The following is an 11,557-nucleotide window of genomic DNA, read 5'->3' on the forward strand; positions in this document are numbered from 1 at the left end:
TACTCTAGTGAACATACTCCCTCCATACCGCCTCTGACAGCACAAGACGGCACCTGCCTGACCTTAGGACATCCTTAAATTGTGTATCCCAAATATTCTCATGTTGAAGTTCTAACCCCTAGTGCCTCAGAATGTGACCTTATTTGGAAACAGGGTCATTGCAGATATAATTCGTTAAGAAGAGGTCATGCTGGGGTAGCGTGGGCCCCCAATCCAACATGACTGTTTTCCTTCTACAGAGGGTGACTTTGGACACAGACATGCATGCAGGGCGAACACCACACGAAGATGAAGGTAGCGATCCAGCTGAAACATGTACAAGCCAGGGAATGTTGAAGATTGCCAATCAACCCACCAGGAGCTAGGGGAGAGGCAAAGAACAAACGGATCCTCCCTCAGAGCCTCAGAAGGGACCACCCTTGCCGACAGCTTGATCTTGGACTTCCAGCCTCCAGAACCGTGAGAATAAATTTCTATCATGTCAGCCACCCCGTTTGTGGTCCTTGGTTACAGCAGCCTTAGCAAACTAGTAAACATCCTAAAATAGAAAAATTGAGCGCTGCCAAGGAGAGGAGCTTCTCTTCAGGTGTGTTTTGTGTCATGGGCCAGCCGCATCGTTAAATAAAACAGCAGACCCTCTCTACAAAGATCTCATGTGCACGTAGGATTTTGGAAACAACTTTGGGCAGTCCTCAAATATCCTCAAACCCATCCAGTCTTAAAAGACATTCTGGAGACATGTAACTGCTCAGAGCAGTTTCAGGCAGACATGAGGAAGCATCTCTGAGCTGATTAAGTCAAGTGGATTTGATATACAGATGTTCTTTGTATGAACAACCTTTGTTGAAACATAAATCATGAGAAGGGAGAGAAGCCCAAAACCTTTCATGATGGAAGGAGTGTGAACGGCAAGAACTGTGGGTAAGGGGTTGGCACAAGTAATGCCCCTTGAGTCATGTCACAGCTTCCGGCTCCCAGGAGGGGCCCACCAATGCTGGTCCCTTTCTGCTGGCCCCCAGGAAAGGGAGACATATAAGCAGGATCTGGAAATAAATGGAGCTGTTCATTTTAACCAGATTACCCAGATTTTCAGCAGATATGCACCATCACTGCTCCATCCAGATTCCCTCCCCCCACACCCCCACTATTTTATTTTTTGGCATATCTGTGCGATCATCCTCTAGCTTCCGTGACCTTTCGCTCCTGGCATCTGCACCTGGAACTGTCTTTGGAGGTCTGCTCCCAGGCTACCGGCTGCCCTGCCTGCAAACCCAGAAGGCTGAGGTGCCAGGAGATAGACTACACCCCGGGCACCACCCTTAGCTGATGACAGACTGGTCCAGGAGCATGAAAGCTCGGCTTCTTTGCCTCGATGAGTTGAGAGGAGCTCTGAGGTATAATTTACGCTCCCAAGCTCCCCACAGGATCAGGCTAATCTGAGGCTTCGTGGAAACCTCACCCCAGCTTGGCTTCTTCCCTGTCCCCCTTCTGCTTCCCCCGTCACCTATTGCTTCCTCCTGGAGCATTTCCTTAATAAATCACATGCAGAAGACTCCTAGCGTCCGTTCCTGCTTCTGCGAGTCTGACATAAGTGGGATGGTTTAGTCTGTTCAGAGGATCCCAAATATCTTCTCAAATAGCCTGGACTGTCTCCTGTGGGCCTGACCCAGATTGTGTTTAAGTGATAAGAGGAGAAAGAATAGCAGGAGATATTATTATGAGAAAACTTTTAGTATTAGGGAAAACGTCCTTCCATTCTAAGATGATCAAAGCAAGAGGCCTGGCAATAAGCCAGAGTTTCTCCATCTTGGCACTATTACCATTTGGGCTTGGGTGATCCTTTGTGGCAGGGGCTGTCCCGGGCATTGGAGGATATTAACCAGTTGTGACCACCAAACATTGGCAGATGCCCTCCAGCTGAGAACCACTGCATTAAACCAAGACCTGAGCGCCGAGTAAGACTTAGGTCAATGGAAGCAACGTCCTACGCAGAGGAAACAGCCTGTGCGAAGTCCCTGAGGTGGGAAGAACTCGGATCATTGGAAGAAGAGAAAGGAGGTTAGTGTGGCTAAAAGCAGTGAGTGAGCGGGGAGATGGTCCAAGAGGAAGCTGGGAAGGGGGTCAGGGGCCAGATTGCGCAGGGGCTTGAGCGGCAAAGACTTCAGATTTTAACTTAAAAGCAATGGAAAGCCGCAGAAGTGTTTCCCCCCTAATTTGACGTGTAATTACTGAATGTCTACTCCATGCCAGACACCATGTAAGTGAAAGTCAGAGGAGGGCTTTCAGAGGAAGAATCACAATGAGTGGTGAGGTCACCTCCGTATATGAAATGGTCATTCCCAGCTCCAGACTCAGGAACGTCATACTGATGTTTTGAAATCAGCCACAGAAATCAGTAAATATTGCAAATCAGGACTTCCCCCACCATGTGCCCCATGGGATCATGTTATCTGCAACCAGAAACAGTTTTACATCTTCCTTTCTAATCTGGTTGCCTTTTCTTTTCTTGTCTTTTCTTTTTCCCTCCCTCCCTCCCTCCCTCCCTCCCTCCCTTCCTTCCTTCCTTCTTTCTTTTTTGCCTATTTCCCTGGCTGCAACCTCCAGTACAGTGTTGAATAAACACAGCAGGAGTGACCATCCTTGTCTTTCTCCTGATCTTAGGGAGAGTGGGGAATGCTTTTAATTAGGCTTTCATCGTTAAGCCTGTTGCTTGCTGAGGGTTTCTTGTAATCAGATTGAGGAAGTTTGCTTTTTTCTTTTTCCTCACAAAAGTGTTCGATTCCAGAAGGATTTGCAGAGGAGTTGCCTTGAGCTGACCTTTACTTTGAAAAGCCTCCACTGGCCGTTTAGAGGAGAGTGGCCTGCAGGAGGCCGGAGTGGAGGCAGGGAGGCCAGGGAGCGGGCCGTGAGGGGTGCTGGTGGCCTCAGTGCTGCTGGTGGCCATAGAAAGAAGGGTAGAGCTTCAAGAGATGCGGGAAAGGTGACACCGAAGGGAGTGCACCCGGCCGTATGCATCGTCCTAGGTCAGGATTACTAGAAGCAGAGTCTGAGGTAGGGATTCAGGAGAACTTGATTGATTGCTGGAGACCGCTGGGTCAGGGAGAGGGAGTGAGGCAAGCAGGAAGGGCCAGGGATGGGAGCCCAGTCAGGGTGTGGCCTCAGGTGAAGTCTGGCCTCGACCTCACCCTCGGGGGACTCTGGAGCATAACTTGCATTACAGAGTTGCCCCCCAGGTCAGTCAATTATCAGCTGCTCCCAGTAGGTGGGGCACAGCCTCCCAGGGGTGTCCATCTCTGGGCAAAGTGGCTTGATTCAGTCCAGGTCAGTTTCCCAGGGAAGGTTGCATGGTTGTGAGCCTCCTGAAGCACTCGGAGAAGTTCAGGGGCAGGTGCATCAGGGATAAAGGGGATGTGGGCGGGGCTTCAGCTCCATCTATCACGTTTATGGAATGTCCATAGGGCTCCATGTGGTGCCTAACAGGTCCAACGGGGTGTGGGGCTAGTTTTTGCAAGTGAACCGCCAAAATCCTTGAAAAGATCGGGGGTGGCCTTGGAGTGTGTGTGTTTGGGTTGCCTAACCAACCCAAGTGCTTTTCCCAAGACTGAGGGGTTTCCCAGGATGTAGGACTTTCAGTGCTAACCAGGAGAGTCCCAGGCAGTAGTCACCCTGTTGGTGAAAAGTGACAAGGCGCCTATTACATAGAATTATAATAAAATATGCTCTACCTACAGACTGCATGCAGGTGGCACGCCTTTACAAAGTCTATTTCTAGTATTTATGTGGTGATAAACCGACCAGCGGGAAGCATTTTCCAGACATGACCTAAATTTCCTCCTAAAGACATCAGAAGATGGTAGTTTGGTGGTGGTTAATTCAAGCCCCTGTTTTGAAGGTGGGGAGATATTTACGAAGTCCTAAGGTCTCCAGTGCCCAAGTCACATGGCCCATGAGTGAAAGACCCCTCCTCACGCATCTGCTCTCTAACTGCAGTCTGGAAGTTAGAGGGATCCTGGAATTCAGATTTCCCACATATCCCCCCTTTTTTTTTTTTTACCCCAGAATCTCTCTCTCTCTCTCTCTCTCTCTCTAAAAAGAGAGACTGACCGACTTAGATCCTGAAGGTTTCAAATTTCTGCTCCACCAGTGGCTCCAGCCTTGACTCAGCTCCTTCTACATAGACAGGAGATGCAAATGCCCGTCTTGTGAACTATCTCCCAGACCCTCTTCCCTGCTTTGCCAAGATACACAGTCACCACCTCTCCTCCCGAGCCTGGTGCCCAGCTGTCTCGGAGAGAATGAGCCACTTGTGAGTCCTACAGGGCAGCCCTGCCTGAAGTGGTCCATTGGCACGTCCAAGAGCATGACCTCCTCTGCCCTGGGCTCAGCTAGCTCCGGCCAAAGCTGGCCTGACTCTCCCAGGCTCCTGCCCAGGAGAGGCCACACTACCTCCCACTCTGGTCAGAGTTCTGAGTTTTCTTGGAAGCACATGATGACAATTTTCAAAAACCTTATTTGACTTTTTTTTCCAAAAAGAGCCTACTAAAACACTCTCACAGCCAAAGGAAATGCATCTCGGTTGGGGACTGCCCATGTTTGGGCAAGCTGATGAGAGATTTTTTTCTCCCTTTTTTTTTTTCTAATTGAAGTGTAGTTGATTTACAATGTTGTGTCAATCTCTGCTGTACAGAAAAGTGACTCTGTTTTACACATATATACATTCTTTTTAAAAAATATTATTTTCCGTTATGGTTTATCCCAGGAGATTAGATAGAGTTCCCTGTGCTATACAGTAAGACCTTGCTGTTTATCCGTTCTAAATGTTATAGTCCCCTTTGCCTAGTGTTTTGAGAAAGTTGACAGCAACTTGATTTTCCGTTCTCAACTTTTAGGGACGTTTTTATTTCTCCTTTCTTTCTTTCATTAAAGTATAGTTGATTTACAATGTTGTGTTAGTTTCAGGTTTACAGCAAAGTGATTCAGTTTTATATATAAAAATCTATTTGTTTTCAGATTCTTTTCTGTTATGGATTATTACAAGATAATTGAATATAGTTCCCTGTGCTATACAGTAGGTCCTTGTTGGTTATCTACTTTATATATAGTAGTATCTGTTTATCCCAAACTCCTAATTTATCCCTCCCCTTCCCCTTCCCCTTTGGTAACCGTAAGTCTGTCTTCTATGTCTTTGAGTCTGTTTCTGTTTTGTAAATGAGTTCACTTGTATCATTTTTCTTAAGATTCCACATATAAGCGATATCATATGATATTTGTCTTTCTCCGTCCCTTTAGTGATCTCCAGGTCTGTAGATCCTGGGAATATCCCAGTTTATCCCCTCTCCTCCGTAAGACTCTGTCGGCTCATGGTCCCTCCCTTTTGAATGGAATTTGCGTAGGAACCTGTCACAGCAAATGTAGCATGTTGAGGATGGGTGAGGCGTGAAGGCTGAGAGCCTACACCTGAGTCTGTGATGTCCAGAACTGCAGGCGCTTTGCCTGTGTGAGATGAGACAGGAGCAGGGGAGGCTGCCCTCTGCTGCAGAGGAAAGTGGTGAAATGGAGCAGCTCCGAATGCCACCTGGGAAACCATCCTCTCCCATTAGCTGCCGTGGCTGAGGCAACCTGGCCAAGTGCATCACGCACATAAAAGTGACCTCAGCCCCCGGTCAGGCCAGATCAAAGACTCAGATTCCTGGGCTAGGAGGTGTCTTGGGCTGGATGCCCCCAGAAGCAGACCCTGAGCCAAGGAATCAAGTGCAAGTATGTTTGGGAGCTGATGCCAGGAAGCCCTGGGCAGACGGGAAGGCACTGAGATGCAACTGCTCAGAGATGGAATCGGGCCTGAGGATCCAGAATCCCTGTCTCTCACTCTCCTTTCCCAGAGGGAAAAGCGTCCGTTTGGTGACTGGGCAGCCCTGTGCTTAAAAACAGAACTAAGTTGTCTGGAATGCAGCGTTGTTTGAATACGTGTATGACATTGTTAGTTTGCTGCAGCTGCCATAACAAAGTCCTTAAACAGAGATGAATTTTCTCACAGTCTGGAAGTCTAAGCTCAAGGTCTCGACAGGTTGGATTCCTCTGAGGCCTCTCTCCCTGGCTTGCAGACGGCCGTCTTCTCTTTGTGTCTCCCTATCAGCTGCCCTCTGTGTATGTCTGTCTAAATTTCCTTTTCTTATGGGGACACCAGTCATGTTGGATTAGAGCCCGCCCTAATGACCTCCTTTTACTTAATTACCTCTTGAAAGGCCCTGTCTCCAAATGCCAGAGCATTCTGAGGTCCTGGGGGTTGGGAGCTTAACATATACATTTCTAGGGGACACAATTCCACCCATAACAGATGTTGACACTAGCAATTGGAATGCAGACCGTAGGAACCCTTTTACCCAATATTAGGATGGTTGAGTTTCCAGTTCATCCCTGGGGGTGTATTTATCCTCTACAATGCAGCCATTTACTGTATTTCATTAAGAGACTTGACCTACTGTAGAGCACAGGGAACTCTTCTCAATACTCTGTAATGACCTATACGGGAAAAGAATTGAAAAAAGAGTGGATATATGTATAACCGATTCACTTTGCTGTACAGCAAAAAGTAACACAACATTGTAAATCAACTATACTCCAATAAAAAATTTTTTAAAAAGAGACTTCTGGCCTGTGACATCCAGCATATGCCATGCTGAGGCCATCGTCCTGTGAATAGTTACTGAATCCCTGTTGGAATTAGGGGTTTAGGTGAAGGAGGAGGAACAAATGCCAGGTGGCTTCCACGAGCATCGTCTGCAGGGACTGAGACTGTCATAAATCCATAGCTCTCAGACTCAGATGCACATAAGCGTCATGGGGGGAGCTCTGAATAATCCCGGTGCCCAGGCTCCACCCCTGACCAATTACATCAGATTCCCTGCAGGTGGGACCTGGGCATCAGAATTTTTCAAAGTTTCCCAGGTGATTCCAGTGTACTGCCAAAGCTTGAGAAACACCTTTTTTAGGCTAATGTGTCCCCCAATAATACTTTGTGGTTCAAAGTCAAAGATTTGAGAAGGCTCCCGTCATAAAGAGACTCTGTGATAATTCATATATAATGCAAATGACTCTTCCTTAAGGGATTTTGGGGGTTTTATTCCCAGGGTGGGGAGGGATTCTTTGCCCTCTACTCAGGCACCAGCAGTAATGTGGTTTACATGTAAGTTGGTCCCATTGCCCCCTCCCTCTGCTTCTCTATATGATCTCTCTGTTGCCCCTACTCTCCACCTCTCCACACCGTCTTGCCATCCTTCTCCATTCTGTTCTGTGTCCTGCAAGGCTGACCTACATGAACCATCAAGGGGTCCCCCTACACTTGGCTTCTGGCTGATTCTGGCCATAATGGAGCCTTGCCAGGAGAAAAGAAAAGGGAGAATGAAATCGGGGTATTGACTTGTGTGGTTCCCTCCCTGGGAGGTTGTCTTGGGATGACTGAAGTTTCCTCCTTCATGAAAGCCATGAAAATAATGTGATATGTTTCTAACCGTATGCTCTTCAGCCAAAGTCTTGAAGCTTATTTGTGTGTTTAACCAGAGATGAACAGGTGATCAAGAGGCGTTCGTGGCACACCAGCACCAAGCTGAGACTCTCCCGTCCAGGTAATCCCAAAGATGGAATGGGAATAAACGAATGAGTTAGTGAAGGTGGAATCGACTTTCCCAATGTTATTTGATGCTGTGCCCATGCAATAGATCCCTTCCTGAATCCCCCGTGGGAGACGATGCACATATAGTTTAAAATGTACCTGGGTTTTGGTTTAATCAGGTCTCATAAGACACGCAGACACAGCCATTGACTACCATGAAGGAAAGCATTTATACTAAGAACTTCCGAGAAGCAGGAGGCATGGCATGGCACTGCGGGGCCATGGGTATGCACCAGGGTCTGTCAGGAGGCAGAGTCAGTGAGCGGAAAACGTGGGCAAGAGCTTTTCCTGTGATTTCATCGGGAAAGGCGGGGCAAAACAAGGCACAGTAAGCAGGCTCAAGATTGGCTACTTTGAGTAATTTCAGCAGGTTCTGGGGCATAGGGACTGTCCCTAGTTGCCTGGTACCTGGCCCTGGGGGTGATTAGGGCAGGGGGATAGTCACCTGGAGTGTGAGAGCCCAGTAAAGGAGAAGGTTGGCGTGTGGGCTCTGGACTGGTTGGTTTGCACAGATACACTTGCAGGCAAGTCCTTTACTGTCTCTAGGAATCAGCTAGCCCTGGGCGGGACGGTCTCTCCAGAGTAAGTATGGCTTCCCAACATCAAAACATCAGAAAATATAGCAAATGACAAAATGTGATTAATACACCTGCCTCGCAGCAACCTTGCAGAGAGGGACAGGGAAGGCAGGGTGACCTCCCCCCACCCCCAGGCCAGGTGGAGGTCTGGTTAAATTCCACCTATCGTAAAAGTGGTCATGGAGTTGCTAATGTCCCCAGGTGGCACTTGTTCCCCAGAGACCAGAACCAGCCAAGGGCTGGGGAAAGGGAAAGGAAGGAAATGAAGAGCAGGGAGACACAGATGACCAAGGAGCACCACGTCCTATCAGACAGACAGCTGGAGAAGACGAGGTGGCCAGCTGACAATCACAGAACGGGCAAACCCTGCCAGGGACCTGATAGTCCAGAGGTTCCCGGTGTCCGAGACCACCCGGGACCCGGCTAGCATCCACGGAAGGAGAGATGGACGGCAGGGAAGAGAGAGAGGAAAACAGGTCCTGAAGTGTCTGGTTGGAGAATCCTGGGCTCTTCTGCAGTCTCACTGTTCGGATGGAAATGCTGAACCAGAGAGGGGAAGGGCCTCGCCCAAGGTCACACGACGAGGGCAGGGAAGAGCGGGGACTGGGACTCTGGTCTTTCAGTGACAGAGGCATCCCTGTGGGTCCCCCATATTTCCTTTCTATACGCAGCTGAACCCTACTGTAGGTACTGCCTGGGTTTCCAGCTTCCCCTAGAGATGTGAGATGAGAGGGCATCAGCTCTGCGCTGCCCCCTTCCAACATGTCCCCATCACCTCAGAGTCCGGGGCAGAACCTTTCTCTGCTTTTGGCTTATTTTGGGTTCACACACAAAACCCAGCCCCAGTACCTTAGCTCCCTGAAGCTGCCCCTTAGTGTAATTAACTAGTGCCAAGGCCTGGCACTTGTTATGTGCTGGGTACCCATTTGAATGTGTCCGTGCTTTATCTCACTTGCCCCTCACTATGACCCTAGAGGCTAAGTTTTATTATTATTTCCATTTTACAGAGAAGGAGACTCAGATCCATTCTGCAGATATTTCCAGAAAGAAGAGCAAGTGAAGGTCCTCTTCCAGATACTGGGTTCAACGTGCGTATTCGAGTTGCTTCCATATCATGAACTTCCTTCCATTAAACGCAAGCTGCTAGGCACTTAATATACACGATGCCATCTCATCTTTGCAACAACGTCACGAAATCGACACCATCAGCATCCCCATTTAACAGATGAGGCAGAAAGAGGTGATGTGTCTTACTCAAGGTGACGTGGCCACCCAGAGGCGAAGCTGCGGTTTGAACCTAGGGCTTCCTACGGCACGGTGACTCAGTAACCTATGCAGTGCAGAATGCAACTTCTCAGCCCCATCTCTTTTCCTTTCCATCTCCCTTTCTGCTCCAGCATCCCATTGCCATGGAAACCAGCTGCATGCAGCCGTAGCCAGACAGAACCTCACCTCATCTGTCTTTCTCATCCTTTGCTTTCTTCTCTGGGCTTCTCTGCCCACAGCAAGAAATCCTTCTACCATGTGGACACCTACACATACTTGGAAAATCCAGGAGTTAACATTCTCCGGGAAAACCCTTGACTCACGGGGTCAAAAGCTGGTGGATTAATACTCCCCATACCCTCCTCCTGTGACTTGGGTGGAAATATTTGAGGTGTGTTCTACGTGGTTCCTCAGAGGGGGCCCGGGTGGGACTGAGCCCAGGTGTCTTTAGGGCACCCATCTCAATAATGCACCTTTGAGTTGGCTTTTCCTCATCCCTATTTCACCCATCTGGTCCCTCCCCAGACCACCCACTGCTCCAGCTACCTGGGATCACTTCCCAAAATAACCTTCATCTTGGGCTCTGACGTGAGGGTACCTCCAGTAAGAAAGTTAACACTGTTCATCTATTTCACAGTCTTCCTCAGCATCTGACCCATGAGGCTTTCTGTTCTCAGGCACTGTGGGAGCCTTTCGTTTTCTCCATGATCCTAAGGTAATTCTTATTTTCCCCTCGGTACAGATGAAGAAGTGACGGTTCAGAAGGGTTAAGTCACTTGCTCATCTGGTGTCAGTGACTTCACGGGGGTCTTGGGAAGTTTCCACGATTTGAGACTCACTATTTGCTGGACACGTGCTTTTCTCCCTCGGACTCTGCAATTCTTAGGAGCTCACTAAAAAAGAGCACGATGACTGTCAGAAGCGGGGCTTTAAGATGTTTGAGAATCTTCGGAATCAGTGGTTCTCAGCTTGGGGTGATCCACCACCGCCCCTGCCCCTGGTGACCTGGGGACATCTGACAACGTCTGGAGCCGTATTTGGTTGTCACAACTCGGGGTGGGGTAGCTACAAGGGTGGTAGGCAGAATAATGCCCCTCCGCCCTGCCCCAAAGATGTCCGTCTATCAATCCCTAGAAACTGTGAATATGTTACAAGGCAAAGGGGAATGAAGGGTTCCACATGCCATTAAGGTTGCCTGTTGGCTGACCTTAAAAGAGAGAGATAATTTTGGATTATCTGGGTGGGCAAATGGAATCACAAGCGTCCTTAAACGGGGAAGAGAGGCAGCAGAAGAGAGGCAGAGGAAATGTGACCGTGGGCCAGAAATCAGAGACACGCGCTGTCGCTGGTTTGAAGACAGAGCCAGGGAATGTGGGTGGCCTCTCAGAGCAGGAAGAGGCAAGACAATGGACGCTCCGCTTGAGCTTCCAGAAAGGAATGCAGCCCCGCTGACACCTTGACCTTCACCCAGTCAGACCCTCATCGGACATCTGATCTAAACAACTGTGAGATAATAAATGTGTGTGGTTTAAGCTGCTGTGTGGATGGTGCAATAGCAGCAATAGAAACTGAATGTGACTGGCATTCAGAGAGGCCCGGGATGCTGCCACACGTCCTCCCATGCCTGGGACAGCCCCCACCACCAAGACTCATCCAGCCCTGTTGTATGAACACATGATCATGGGTTTTAGTTTACATGGTATTCTTCAGATCTTTACTTAACTTTTTTTCTCCCAGAAACTTTCTTTAATTATCATAGCTGGAAGTAATCTCTCCCTCCCTTGAAGACCTAGATCCTGCATCTCAATTATGATGTGTACCACATTCTCTTTACTATGAGATTGATACTTGTTGTTTTCATATCTCTTTAACCAGATAGTAAAGCTCTCTGTGGTCCCAAACTCTGTTGTACCCTTTCCTGGGACTGCTGTCCCCTTCCCCAGTGCCTGGATCAACCCCCGCCCCACACATTACAGTCCTGCTGCTGGAGTCGTTCAGTCCTGGACTCAAAGCCCATCTCAGCCACTGGCTCAGCTATTAGTTT

General features: G+C 48.7%; 1 long non-coding RNA gene across 1 annotated transcript; it reads left to right on the forward strand.

Annotated features, from left to right (window-relative positions):
* The first annotated feature begins 1,863 nt into the window (after positions 1-1,863).
* On the forward strand, positions 1,864-9,392 carry LOC117197276 (uncharacterized). The gene is made up of 3 exons (XR_004477817.1): positions 1,864-2,058; positions 7,558-7,622; positions 9,255-9,392. It is a non-coding gene; the product is annotated as an uncharacterized LOC117197276 (long non-coding RNA).
* The last annotated feature ends 2,165 nt before the right edge of the window (positions 9,393-11,557 follow it).

This window comes from Orcinus orca, chromosome 15, assembly GCF_937001465.1.
Source record: "Orcinus orca chromosome 15, mOrcOrc1.1, whole genome shotgun sequence".
Lineage (NCBI taxonomy): Eukaryota > Metazoa > Chordata > Mammalia > Artiodactyla > Delphinidae > Orcinus > Orcinus orca.